Source organism: Lactuca virosa, chromosome 9 (assembly GCF_052849685.1).
Source record: "Lactuca virosa cultivar CGN04683 chromosome 9, Lactuca_virosa_CGN04683_v6, whole genome shotgun sequence".
Classification (NCBI taxonomy): domain Eukaryota; kingdom Viridiplantae; phylum Streptophyta; class Magnoliopsida; order Asterales; family Asteraceae; genus Lactuca; species Lactuca virosa.
In genome coordinates, this window is record NC_136434.1 from 131313800 (window position 1) to 131328364 (window position 14565).

Here is a 14565-nt window from a genome sequence, read left to right on the forward strand (position 1 = left end):
TTTTTCATTTGTTATCTGACTCGGAACTTTAACTAAAGGAGTTGCAATAAAATTATTATCAATAATGATTTCCTTTTTTGGCGGATACTCAGAAATAATTTCTTGATTAGTAATAACATCCTTGTATGTTTTTGAAGAAACAGGAAAAATAGTTTGCATTTTAAAAGGATAATCTATATTATGTTTAGGAGCATAAATTAATTCGAACCATTGAAAAAACGGAGAGTGAATTTGATTTGATAAAACATAATCTTCCCAAAGTCCAAAATGTAAAAATCTTATATAATATGAAAAGTTTTCTTCATGCCAAATTCTTTTTATATTATTATAATCTTTATAATATTCTTCTTCTTTTAAATAATCAAAATTAACATATGATGGTATTTTAGAAATATCTATATTAATATTCATTTTAACAAGTTGATTGATTTAATCTAAAAGATATATTTTTAATAATACTAAGTTGAGCACTAATAACAATAGTTTTATTTTTAATCATTTTTGATAAGCAATATATTATTTCCTTTTGAATATTATAATTATATGTGTCCTTTTCAGTATTAATTAATTTAATTTCTTCGTCTTTTTTAAGTTGTTTAATTCTATTTATTTCTTTAGAAATGCTTGCAATAATTTTCCATCTGGTCTTTAATAAATTATTCCAAAATTTATTATTATTACTACAACTAATCTGTCTTTTAGAACTCATTAACACGTATATTTAGATAAATTTCTTAAATAATTATCAAGATGTATATTAAAGGTTTTTAATACTGCTTTTATGTTATTAATTTCTTGTTCTAATTCCAATAGTTCTTTATCATTATTTATATTTTTTAATTCTAATATCTTTTCTTGCAAGAGTTTTTTAAATATTTTTATTGAATTTCTTAATCTCTTAATAGCAGTAACTCTATTTCTATTTAAAGAATTGCAATTTATTTGAACTTTATTAGTCATAATTGTTGTCTATAATTTTGAAGTTCATTAATAAAATCAGATTTAGTAGGACTTGGTAAACTTGTATCACTAGTTTGGTCTTCTTGATAAAGAGGTTTAGGAATACGACTAGAATAGTCAACAGTTTTTAAATTTAAAGACTTTGATTTTGAAAGCGAAAATTTAGAAGTACCAATTTCAGGAATAGAACTAGTAGAAAATCTAGATGAAGAAAAATTTGTAGAAGAAAAGTTTATATCAACTGAGCCATCATTATGCTCAATTATATTTGAAATTTGTTTTGAAGAATCTAAAGATTTTGGTTCAATAACATTTTGTAAATTCCAATTACATGATTGAGTAATTTCTGACCATTTAAGTCGTTTAGGCATATGAACTTTTGTATGATTAGTATTTGCTTCGTAAATAATTGTTTCATTTCTTGGATTTGACAAACGGGTCTTTGGTTCTAAGGTAGTTGTCATGGTTTTATAACAAACACGATAAATAATTGCTAAAGGTTTAGAGTTATTTTTAAATTCTAAATTCTTTGTTTCAACAGTTAAAACCAAAGTGTCTAAAATATTTTTGTCAAATAATCCTACGGAAAAATTCGGATAACAATTAAAATAAATTGGTCCATTTGCGATATTTGTTTCTGCCATAGCTAAAATAGAATTTTGAAAATCTGTATGTCTTTTATCTCTTAATATTAAGAGAACAGGAGCATCAACACCAATTCTAAAAAGAGGTTTGATAGCAATTTGAACAAGACCTAAATGAAGAAATTTATATTTTTGTCTATGTTCGAAAATAGATCTTGATGATAACAAATTTATATTTTGTTGGTTTTGACCAATGGATAGGGTTTGTTCAGTCATTTTAATTGAGTAACTTTGAAAATAATCAAAAGTCCCTATTCTATAAATTGTGTTTATATTTGTTTTAGGTATAGTCCAATCATTTAAATTTTGTTCTATATTATCAATAGTTTCTTCAATAGAGTTTATATGATTATCATCATAATCTTGTTCTTTATTCATAATATTTTTACCAGTATCATATTTTTTAGATAATATGCGTGAAAATCTACTCATATTTGATTAATTTTTAGTTTAAAGATTTTATAAGAAAACTTACTTGTTTTATCTAGGATGAACAGAGAGGGCATCGGCCCAACGATGATTGTGGTCCGGCTCCGTGACTTACCATACTTGCACGTCTTACGCTAATCCAACCAATCACTGGTCTGGTCTCTGTATCATTCTTAACAAAACTCATAATTTTCTTATAAATTCTTCAAACAAAAATTAACCAAATAACAAACAGAGTTATCATACATACTAATCTCTGGTCTAAAACGTGGCTCTGATACCATTTGCTAACTAGTAGTTTCAGATATTTTTTGATGATAAAAATCATACATTATTTTATAAAACTGTTTTCTATCTTTGCTTCTAAACTCATGATTATGGATTAGAACTTGTAAAGCTTTTAATTGATTACAATAATAATGACGATTAGCTTGTATCTTTGAATCAGACATAATATTTCAAGCATGAATTTGATTATTATTAAATGCAAGTATTATTTTAACAAAAATTTCAAATCTTGTAGAATTAATAGTTAGAATAACTCGAAAAGAGACTGTCATAGCGATAACAGAGTTAAGACAATAATTGAATAAAATTCTTTATATATTACCTTCTTTTAAATTACAATCAGAGCATCCGTCTGGAGCAAGTATGATTTGAAAATCTAAAGATTTTGAACATCTAGAAGTAGATAGGAGAACTCTTTTCTTAGACATGAACTAAACATTTGACAGAAGTTTTATAAGAGAGATTTTTGGAGAACTTTGAGATGGTCTTCATTAAAACATGTCCCTTCAATATATAGGAGTCTTGGAGTCTTGAAACATCTTGAGACGGGAAACCGAAGGATTACCGGATCATCTTGAGAATTATTGAATCAACTTGCATTTGTCAGAGTGTAGATGTGGCAGACAAAACTTTAAAGCTTTTGACAAATTGGCATCATATTTTGTCATTTTTTGATAATGGAAATCTTCTTTGGCGATAATGGAGCATCTTCTTTCATCTTTATAAAAGTTGTTTGTTTTCATGCAATAATTTAGCATCATCTCACTGCAGAAGACATGATAATATTTTTGATAATTGATGTACTCACACAGTGTATAATTGATAATAGTTGAACACACACAGTGTATAATTGATAATAGTTGAACAATTTGATAACACACGTACTACCCCCCTTTGAATAACAAACACATATAAAAGAATACCTTACATTGAAGGTATAACACCAAAATTAAAAACTTAATTAATCTGCAAATGGATCATCAAAAGGATCTTGAGCATCTTGAAAATTATTTTTGACAGATGTGGGAGAATGTTCTGAATTAGTTGGAGAATTGCGAATTTCTTGAAGTAATTGTTGTAGATCTTCAGGGGAAGAGTTTGCAGCGGCACGAATTTTGCTAATAAGATTAGCATCTGGAGAAGATAGACTCTTGATAAGATTTGCTTCAATTTCTGGCTTTTGATTATACATTGATTGATAATGATTGAAAACAGCTTGCTCGTTTGCTTGAGAAATTGTGACTTTATCCCACCATTTTAGACGAAATTGTCTATTGAGCCAAGGGGGATTGAAGTCTGTTGCTTCTTGATAAGAGAATGTCCAGGACATAATCCATGGAACTTTAAATAACATGGTGAATTGTAACAAATATTCAAATTCTGGGATTTGTTGAATAAATAGCTCTTTGAATTTAGAAAAGCCTTTGAGAATTTCAGTGGGTAAACAACTAGGAACAAGTCCCATATAGCGATACCAATTGACAAACCATCTGGGATATTCACAGGTAAAATTTTTATCAAAGAAAATGAACCATGAATGAGAATAGTTTCGAAGAAAAAATGCTTTAGTCCAAGCTTCTTGGTAATCATAATATGAATATCTTGGATAAGCAGGGAATTGATAAAGGGGTTTTTCGAAAGAAAGATTGGATGACCAATTTTCTGGAGAAATGATTTTAAGAATTCGGGCTTTGCTAAAATCAATAGATCCTTCTTTATTATTAGAACGGTGATCAATCTGAACAGATCCAGATTCTTGTAGAATGGTTTGATAATATTCTCGAGATTTGTAAGAGTTTTCATGAAAGGTTTTTCCTCGGCCAAAGAGGTGTTCAGTAAGAACATGAAAACCTTGATTGAGCTTAAGAATTTGAGAATCTTCAAGTATTTGGATTTTCAAAAGATTTGAATTGAGAACATAAGGGGCTTTATTTGTAGGTTTAGAAGTTGTTGAAAGTTGTGTTTCAGAAGGAATAGGTTTTGAAAAAGGGCTAATTGATTGAACTGGAGAAATGTTTGGATTGACTAGTTTTGATTGAAGCATATTTGAATAAAGTTGAGAATTTTTTGCAATTGGAGTTAATGGAGAAAAACGATTCTGACTTGAGAAAGGAACAAGCTTTTGATTAATTGGTTTCTTGTCTTCAATCTTAGAGGAAGACGATGAACTCATTTTCCCTGCAAAAATTCACGAGAAAGAAAATCTGGTAATGAATTGCTTTCTCCTTTTATAAATTCAATATCAAAATCAAAATTGCCCAACAATGCTTGCCATCTAGCAAAGATTTGTTTAGAAATTATATTTTTAACATCTTTTTCTAAAATTGATTTTGCAGATTGACAATCAATTCTTAATAAAAAAGTTTTCATAAATAAATCATCTTCAAATTTAGTAATACATAAAACAATACTTAAAATCTCCTTTTTAACAGTTGAATAATTCTTTTGAGTATTATTCCAAGCACCTGAATAAAAACGAACCAATTGTTCTTCAGAAGAATTTGATAATTTTTGTTTTAAAATACCTCCAAATCCAATATCACTAGCATCAGTTTCGACTATGATATTAGCATAAGGATGTGGTAAATTTAAACAAGGTAAAGAAGGAATTTTTTGTTTTATAAGTTTAACAATATTAGTATGTTCTTGAGTCCAAGGTTGTGGATTATTTTTTAATCTATTATAAAGAGGTTTGCAAAGAGTTCCTAAATCTTTGAAAAAATCATGAATATAATTTAGACATCCTAGAAATCGTTGAAGTTGTTTTTTATCTATAATTTCGTCAGGAAATTTATTAGAAAATTCTAAACTTCTTATAATAGGTTTAATAGTATTATTAACAATGTTATGTCCTAAAAATCTAATTTCATTTTGAAATAAATGCATTTTCTTAGCTGAAACAGCTAAGCCATTTTTATAAATTAAATCATAAAACTGATTTAAATGTTTGAAATGTTGATCAATAGATTTTGAAAAAATAAGAACATCATCAATATAAACAATTGAAAAACTGTTTATAGGAATGATAATATCATTCATAATGTTTTGAAATTCAGAAGGAGCATTTTTTAAACCAAAGGGCATAACGTTCCACTCATAATGTCCAAAAGGAACATTAAAACCTGTTTTGTATTTATCTTCTTCATGAATTTGAATTTGCCAAAAACCAGATTTCATATCAAATTTTGAAAATATTTTTGAATCATAAAGTTTTTTCAATAAATCTCTTTTATTAGGAATAGGATATCTAATCCAATCTAAAACTTTATTTAAAGGTTTATAATTGATAACTAATCTTGGTGATCCTCTTTCTAATTCAGCAGCATTCATAACATAGAAAGCTGAACAAGACCAAGGAGATTTAGAAGGTCTAATTAATTTTTTGTCTAATAAATCTTGAATTTCTTTTTTACAATGAGCTTCTAATTCATTATTCATATGAATAGCTCTTGATTTTGAAGGAATATCCTTTTCATTGAAAGTTTTAATATAAGGTAATTTGACAATATGTTGTTTTCTGTTCCAAAAGGCGTTTGGAATATTTGAGCAAACATTATTTTCAAACTTTTGTTTTAAAGCTATAATTTTGTCTTGAATATACTTATCTTGTAATTGATTATGTATACGAAAATCATTAATTTCATTGATAAGGTAATTTGCTTGTTTTGTTTTATAATTAAGAATGTTAATAGTTGAATAAGACGGAGGTTCACAAAATTTAAACATAATTTCTTTTCCAAAAACTTTAGTAATAATTCCATCATCTTGAACCATAAAAGGATATAATTTAGTAATAAAAGGTGTTCCTAAAATTAAAGGAGAAGTAAGATTTTTTACTAAAATTAAATGAGTTTTATAACAATAATCTTGATTGTTGCAAATATGAACATCGGAAATTTTATAATTTATTTTTAAACTGGTTCCTTCAGCTCCAGTAAGCCTAGAAGAAGTTTTTTCATAAAATTGAGTGGGAAATAAACCTTCTTGTATACAGTTCATATCAGCACCACTATCAATTAGAGCAGTAATATCCATTTTAAAATTATTTTTTACTAGAGTTATTTGAGTATTCCATTTTTGAGAAATTTGATCATTTATAATTCTTTCGATAACCTTTTCATCTTTATTATCATTATTTTGTGAATTAATAATATTTTTTCCCTTTTCAAGAGTTATAATTTTGCCTTTAATTTCTTTTATGTCTTGTTTAACTAATTTTAATTCTTCTTGAAGTTCTTGTATGGAAATGGGTTTTGTTTCAGAAAATCTTTCATATATGTCTTTTAAATTAAAAATTTTTGTATTATTTGAAATAGAATTTTCATTCTTATTAAGCATTTGTTTTATCAACAGTTCTTGGATATTTTTATCTTTAATTGAATCCAAATTTTTTAAAAGATCTTTGTCATTGTTTGTAAGGACATTAATTGAATAATTACAATTACATTTTCCAACACATTTGCATGTATCAGAATCTTCCGAACTTGAAGTATTTTGTTCTAAGATGTTTAAATCATTTTCTTGAAAATCGGTAAAACTAGAATCAGAATCGGAATCAGAATTTAACATAATTTTTCTAATTTGTTCTTTTAATTCTTCTGAAATATTTAATTCATTAATTTTTGTTTTTGCATAACAATTATTAGCATTATGACCATTACGACCACATTTATGGCAAATAATAATGTCTTTTGATTTTCTTTTAGAATTTTTATTAGATCGTTTATAAGGGTTTTTTGATGTTAAAAATTTATTTTTCTTATAATTCTTATATTTTTCTGATTTATTATATTTCTTTTTCTTGAAATATTTTGAAGATTTTTTATTATATTTTTTGGTTTTTGAAGTAGACGGACCTGTTAATGGTTGATAACCATATTGTTGACAAAAATTTCCTAATTCATTCTTACTATTAATTCTATCTTTTTTAAGTTTTTCTTTAAATCTAAGGTCAGCACAAATAGCTAATCCTTCTTTATTAATATAATTAATTAAGTCTCCATAAGTTAAGTTTTGATAAGGAATTGTATTATTAAAATTTTCTCTTAATTTTTGTCTAATTCTTTCGGCAAAAAGTTTTGGAAGTCCAGCAATAAAACGTTCTTTCCAATAAGATTCTTTACAATCTGGTCTTGAAAAAACTTTAACGAGATAATTATCTTTGTACCATCTGAAATCAGTTAATTTTCTACAATGTAAGTTCATTAGAATTTCAGAAGTTCTTTCTTGAAAAGTAGTAGGATCTCCTACAAAGTTTTTGATTATAGCAAAAATTAAAGTATTAACCATATCATCCTCTTGAGTTTGAATTGGTAAATTATTTTCTTGTTTTATAACGGTTTTCTTGGCATTCATAATAAAATTCTTTTCGTCTGGTGTAATATAGAAATCCCACCAACCTTTAAGAGTACCAGTAAACCCAGAAATAATAATATTAACAATTTGAAGTTGAGTATTATTGTGAGACTTGTAAGCATTAGCTGCCATGGTCATTTCTTGAACAATATTAAGAATTTGATGTTCAGAGTTACCATCGATATTCCATTCGTAAACAGAAGTACCATCATAAGCTGAACGATCATATTGAAAAGCTCTTTCTTCAATTTGAATATCAGGAAGAGAAGGTCTATTCCAATAATTTTTAATAGTTGGTTTTGGATTATTACCAAAATAATTAATCTTATTTAATCTTGAAAAATCATTTGTAAGCTGATTTATATCATCATTGTCATTTATGAATTGTTGAGTAAGATTGTCTAAATTTAATTCACTTTCATTATTACTTTCATCAGATTCGTCAAAAGAGTCATTATTTGTTCTTAACATATTTATAGATACATTTTTTGAAATACGAAAATTAGTAAGTCTTTTTTCTAATTCATCAATTAAATCTTTATTTCCAAGATTAAAATTTCCATTTATTTGATGAGGAATAAAGCTGACATTACTAGAACTTGCTATATTATTATAAAAATTTTTTGTTTTAATTTTATTTTCTTTTGATAATTGTAAATTTATAGTATTTTCTTCAATCCTATTTAGTTGATCTGAAATAGTTAAAAGAGTTTCATTTGAGTAATTATTTTGATAAATAATGTTTTGAAAACATTTTTCATTTGTTATCTGACTCGGAACTTTAACTAAAGGAGTTGCAATAAAATTATTATCAATAATGATTTCCTTTTTTGGCGGATACTCAGAAATAATTTCTTGATTAGTAATAACATCCTTGTATGTTTTTGAAGAAACAGGAAAAATAGTTTGCATTTTAAAAGGATAATCTATATTATGTTTAGGAGCATAAATTAATTCGAACCATTGAAAAAACGGAGAGTGAATTTGATTTGATAAAACATAATCTTCCCAAAGTCCAAAATGTAAAAATCTTATATAATATGAAAAGTTTTCTTCATGCCAAATTCTTTTTATATTATTATAATCTTTATAATATTCTTCTTCTTTTAAATAATCAAAATTAACATATGATGGTATTTTAGAAATATCTATATTAATATTCATTTTAACAAGTTGATTGATTTAATCTAAAAGATATATTTTTAATAATACTAAGTTGAGCACTAATAACAATAGTTTTATTTTTAATCATTTTTGATAAGCAATATATTATTTCCTTTTGAATATTATAATTATATGTGTCCTTTTCAGTATTAATTAATTTAATTTCTTCGTCTTTTTTAAGTTGTTTAATTCTATTTATTTCTTTAGAAATGCTTGCAATAATTTTCCATCTGGTCTTTAATAAATTATTCCAAAATTTATTATTATTACTACAACTAATCTGTCTTTTAGAACTCATTAACACGTATATTTAGATAAATTTCTTAAATAATTATCAAGATGTATATTAAAGGTTTTTAATACTGCTTTTATGTTATTAATTTCTTGTTCTAATTCCAATAGTTCTTTATCATTATTTATATTTTTTAATTCTAATATCTTTTCTTGCAAGAGTTTTTTAAATATTTTTATTGAATTTCTTAATCTCTTAATAGCAGTAACTCTATTTCTATTTAAAGAATTGCAATTTATTTGAACTTTATTAGTCATAATTGTTGTCTATAATTTTGAAGTTCATTAATAAAATCAGATTTAGTAGGACTTGGTAAACTTGTATCACTAGTTTGGTCTTCTTGATAAAGAGGTTTAGGAATAGGACTAGAATAGTCAACAGTTTTTAAATTTAAAGACTTTGATTTTGAAAGCGAAAATTTAGAAGTACCAATTTCAGGAATAGAACTAGTAGAAAATCTAGATGAAGAAAAATTTGTAGAAGAAAAGTTTATATCAACTGAGCCATCATTATGCTCAATTATATTTGAAATTTGTTTTGAAGAATCTAAAGATTTTGGTTCAATAACATTTTGTAAATTCCAATTACATGATTGAGTAATTTCTGACCATTTAAGTCGTTTAGGCATATGAACTTTTGTATGATTAGTATTTGCTTCGTAAATAATTGTTTCATTTCTTGGATTTGACAAACGGGTCTTTGGTTCTAAGGTAGTTGTCATGGTTTTATAACAAACACGATAAATAATTGCTAAAGGTTTAGAGTTATTTTTAAATTCTAAATTCTTTGTTTCAACAGTTAAAACCAAAGTGTCTAAAATATTTTTGTCAAATAATCCTACGGAAAAATTCGGATAACAATTAAAATAAATTGGTCCATTTGCGATATTTGTTTCTGCCATAGCTAAAATAGAATTTTGAAAATCTGTATGTCTTTTATCTCTTAATATTAAGAGAACAGGAGCATCAACACCAATTCTAAAAAGAGGTTTGATAGCAATTTGAACAAGACCTAAATGAAGAAATTTATATTTTTGTCTATGTTCGAAAATAGATCTTGATGATAACAAATTTATATTTTGTTGGTTTTGACCAATGGATAGGGTTTGTTCAGTCATTTTAATTGAGTAACTTTGAAAATAATCAAAAGTCCCTATTCTATAAATTGTGTTTATATTTGTTTTAGGTATAGTCCAATCATTTAAATTTTGTTCTATATTATCAATAGTTTCTTCAATAGAGTTTATATGATTATCATCATAATCTTGTTCTTTATTCATAATATTTTTACCAGTATCATATTTTTTAGATAATATGCGTGAAAATCTACTCATATTTGATTAATTTTTAGTTTAAAGATTTTATAAGAAAACTTACTTGTTTTATCTAGGATGAACAGAGAGGGCATCGGCCCAACGATGATTGTGGTCCGGCTCCGTGACTTACCATACTTGCACGTCTTACGCTAATCCAACCAATCACTGGTCTGGTCTCTGTATCATTCTTAACAAAACTCATAATTTTCTTATAAATTCTTCAAACAAAAATTAACCAAATAACAAACAGAGTTATCATACATACTAATCTCTGGTCTAAAACGTAGCTCTGATACCATTTGCTAACTAGTAGTTTCAGATATTTTTTGATGATAAAAATCATCTTTGGCGAAATATTTTTTGATGATATGAATAACAAACACATACTAATCTCTGAATAACAAACACACGTACTACCCCAAATCCAACCAATAATTTCTTTTTATCATACACACGTACTACCCCCCTTTGAATAACAAACACATATAAAAGAATACCTTACATTGAAGGTATAACACCAAAATTAAAAACTTAATTAATCTGCAAATGGATCATCAAAAGGATCTTGAGCATCTTGAAAATTATTTTTGACAGATGTGGGAGAATGTTCTGAATTAGTTGGAGAATTGCGAATTTCTTGAAGTAATTGTTGTAGATCTTCAGGGGAAGAGTTTGCAGCGGCACGAATTTTGCTAATAAGATTAGCATCTGGAGAAGATAGACTCTTGATAAGATTTGCTTCAATTTCTGGCTTTTGATTATACATTGATTGATAATGATTGAAAACAGCTTGCTCGTTTGCTTGAGAAATTGTGACTTTATCCCACCATTTTAGACGAAATTGTCTATTGAGCCAAGGGGGATTGAAGTCTGTTGCTTCTTGATAAGAGAATGTCCAGGACATAATCCATGGAACTTTAAATAACATGGTGAATTGTAACAAATATTCAAATTCTGGGATTTGTTGAATAAATAGCTCTTTGAATTTAGAAAAGCCTTTGAGAATTTCAGTGGGTAAACAACTAGGAACAAGTCCCATATAGCGATACCAATTGACAAACCATCTGGGATATTCACAGGTAAAATTTTTATCAAAGAAAATGAACCATGAATGAGAATAGTTTCGAAGAAAAAATGCTTTAGTCCAAGCTTCTTGGTAATCATAATATGAATATCTTGGATAAGCAGGGAATTGATAAAGGGGTTTTTCGAAAGAAAGATTGGATGACCAATTTTCTGGAGAAATGATTTTAAGAATTCGGGCTTTGCTAAAATCAATAAACCGAAGGATTACCGGATCATCTTGAGAATTATTGAATCAACTTGCATTTGTCAGAGTGTAGATGTGGCAGACAAAACTTTAAAGCTTTTGACAAATTGGCATCATATTTTGTCATTTTTTGATAATGGAAATCTTCTTTGGCGATAATGGAGCATCTTCTTTCATCTTTATAAAAGTTGTTTGTTTTCATGCAATAATTTAGCATCATCTCACTGCAGAAGACATGATAATATTTTTGATAATTGATGTACTCACACAGTGTATAATTGATAATAGTTGAACACACACAGTGTATAATTGATAATAGTTGAACAATTTGATAACACACGTTTGATAACACACGTACTACCCCCCTTTGAATAACAAACACATATAAAAGAATACCTTACATTGAAGGTATAACACCAAAATTAAAAACTTAATTAATCTGCAAATGGATCATCAAAAGGATCTTGAGCATCTTGAAAATTATTTTTGACAGATGTGGGAGAATGTTCTGAATTAGTTGGAGAATTGCGAATTTCTTGAAGTAATTGTTGTAGATCTTCAGGGGAAGAGTTTGCAGCGGCACGAATTTTGCTAATAAGATTAGCATCTGGAGAAGATAGACTCTTGATAAGATTTGCTTCAATTTCTGGCTTTTGATTATACATTGATTGATAATGATTGAAAACAGCTTGCTCGTTTGCTTGAGAAATTGTGACTTTATCCCACCATTTTAGACGAAATTGTCTATTGAGCCAAGGGGGATTGAAGTCTGTTGCTTCTTGATAAGAGAATGTCCAGGACATAATCCATGGAACTTTAAATAACATGGTGAATTGTAACAAATATTCAAATTCTGGGATTTGTTGAATAAATAGCTCTTTGAATTTAGAAAAGCCTTTGAGAATTTCAGTGGGTAAACAACTAGGAACAAGTCCCATATAGCGATACCAATTGACAAACCATCTGGGATATTCACAGGTAAAATTTTTATCAAAGAAAATGAACCATGAATGAGAATAGTTTCGAAGAAAAAATGCTTTAGTCCAAGCTTCTTGGTAATCATAATATGAATATCTTGGATAAGCAGGGAATTGATAAAGGGGTTTTTCGAAAGAAAGATTGGATGACCAATTTTCTGGAGAAATGATTTTAAGAATTCGGGCTTTGCTAAAATCAATAGATCCTTCTTTATTATTAGAACGGTGATCAATCTGAACAGATCCAGATTCTTGTAGAATGGTTTGATAATATTCTCGAGATTTGTAAGAGTTTTCATGAAAGGTTTTTCCTCGGCCAAAGAGGTGTTCAGTAAGAACATGAAAACCTTGATTGAGCTTAAGAATTTGAGAATCTTCAAGTATTTGGATTTTCAAAAGATTTGAATTGAGAACATAAGGGGCTTTATTTGTAGGTTTAGAAGTTGTTGAAAGTTGTGTTTCAGAAGGAATAGGTTTTGAAAAAGGGCTAATTGATTGAACTGGAGAAATGTTTGGATTGACTAGTTTTGATTGAAGCATATTTGAATAAAGTTGAGAATTTTTTGCAATTGGAGTTAATGGAGAAAAACGATTCTGACTTGAGAAAGGAACAAGCTTTTGATTAATTGGTTTCTTGTCTTCAATCTTAGAGGAAGACGATGAACTCATTTTCCCTGCAAAAATTCACGAGAAAGAAAATCTGGTAATGAATTGCTTTCTCCTTTTATAAATTCAATATCAAAATCAAAATTGCCCAACAATGCTTGCCATCTAGCAAAGATTTGTTTAGAAATTATATTTTTAACATCTTTTTCTAAAATTGATTTTGCAGATTGACAATCAATTCTTAATAAAAAAGTTTTCATAAATAAATCATCTTCAAATTTAGTAATACATAAAACAATACTTAAAATCTCCTTTTTAACAGTTGAATAATTCTTTTGAGTATTATTCCAAGCACCTGAATAAAAACGAACCAATTGTTCTTCAGAAGAATTTGATAATTTTTGTTTTAAAATACCTCCAAATCCAATATCACTAGCATCAGTTTCGACTATGATATTAGCATAAGGATGTGGTAAATTTAAACAAGGTAAAGAAGGAATTTTTTGTTTTATAAGTTTAACAATATTAGTATGTTCTTGAGTCCAAGGTTGTGGATTATTTTTTAATCTATTATAAAGAGGTTTGCAAAGAGTTCCTAAATCTTTGAAAAAATCATGAATATAATTTAGACATCCTAGAAATCGTTGAAGTTGTTTTTTATCTATAATTTCGTCAGGAAATTTATTAGAAAATTCTAAACTTCTTATAATAGGTTTAATAGTATTATTAACAATGTTATGTCCTAAAAATCTAATTTCATTTTGAAATAAATGCATTTTCTTAGCTGAAACAGCTAAGCCATTTTTATAAATTAAATCATAAAACTGATTTAAATGTTTGAAATGTTGATCAATAGATTTTGAAAAAATAAGAACATCATCAATATAAACAATTGAAAAACTGTTTATAGGAATGATAATATCATTCATAATGTTTTGAAATTCAGAAGGAGCATTTTTTAAACCAAAGGGCATAACGTTCCACTCATAATGTCCAAAAGGAACATTAAAACCTGTTTTGTATTTATCTTCTTCATGAATTTGAATTTGCCAAAAACCAGATTTCATATCAAATTTTGAAAATATTTTTGAATCATAAAGTTTTTTCAATAAATCTCTTTTATTAGGAATAGGATATCTAATCCAATCTAAAACTTTATTTAAAGGTTTATAATTGATAACTAATCTTGGTGATCCTCTTTCTAATTCAACAGCATTCATAACATAGAAAGCTGAACAAGACCAAGGAGATTTAGAAGGTCTAAT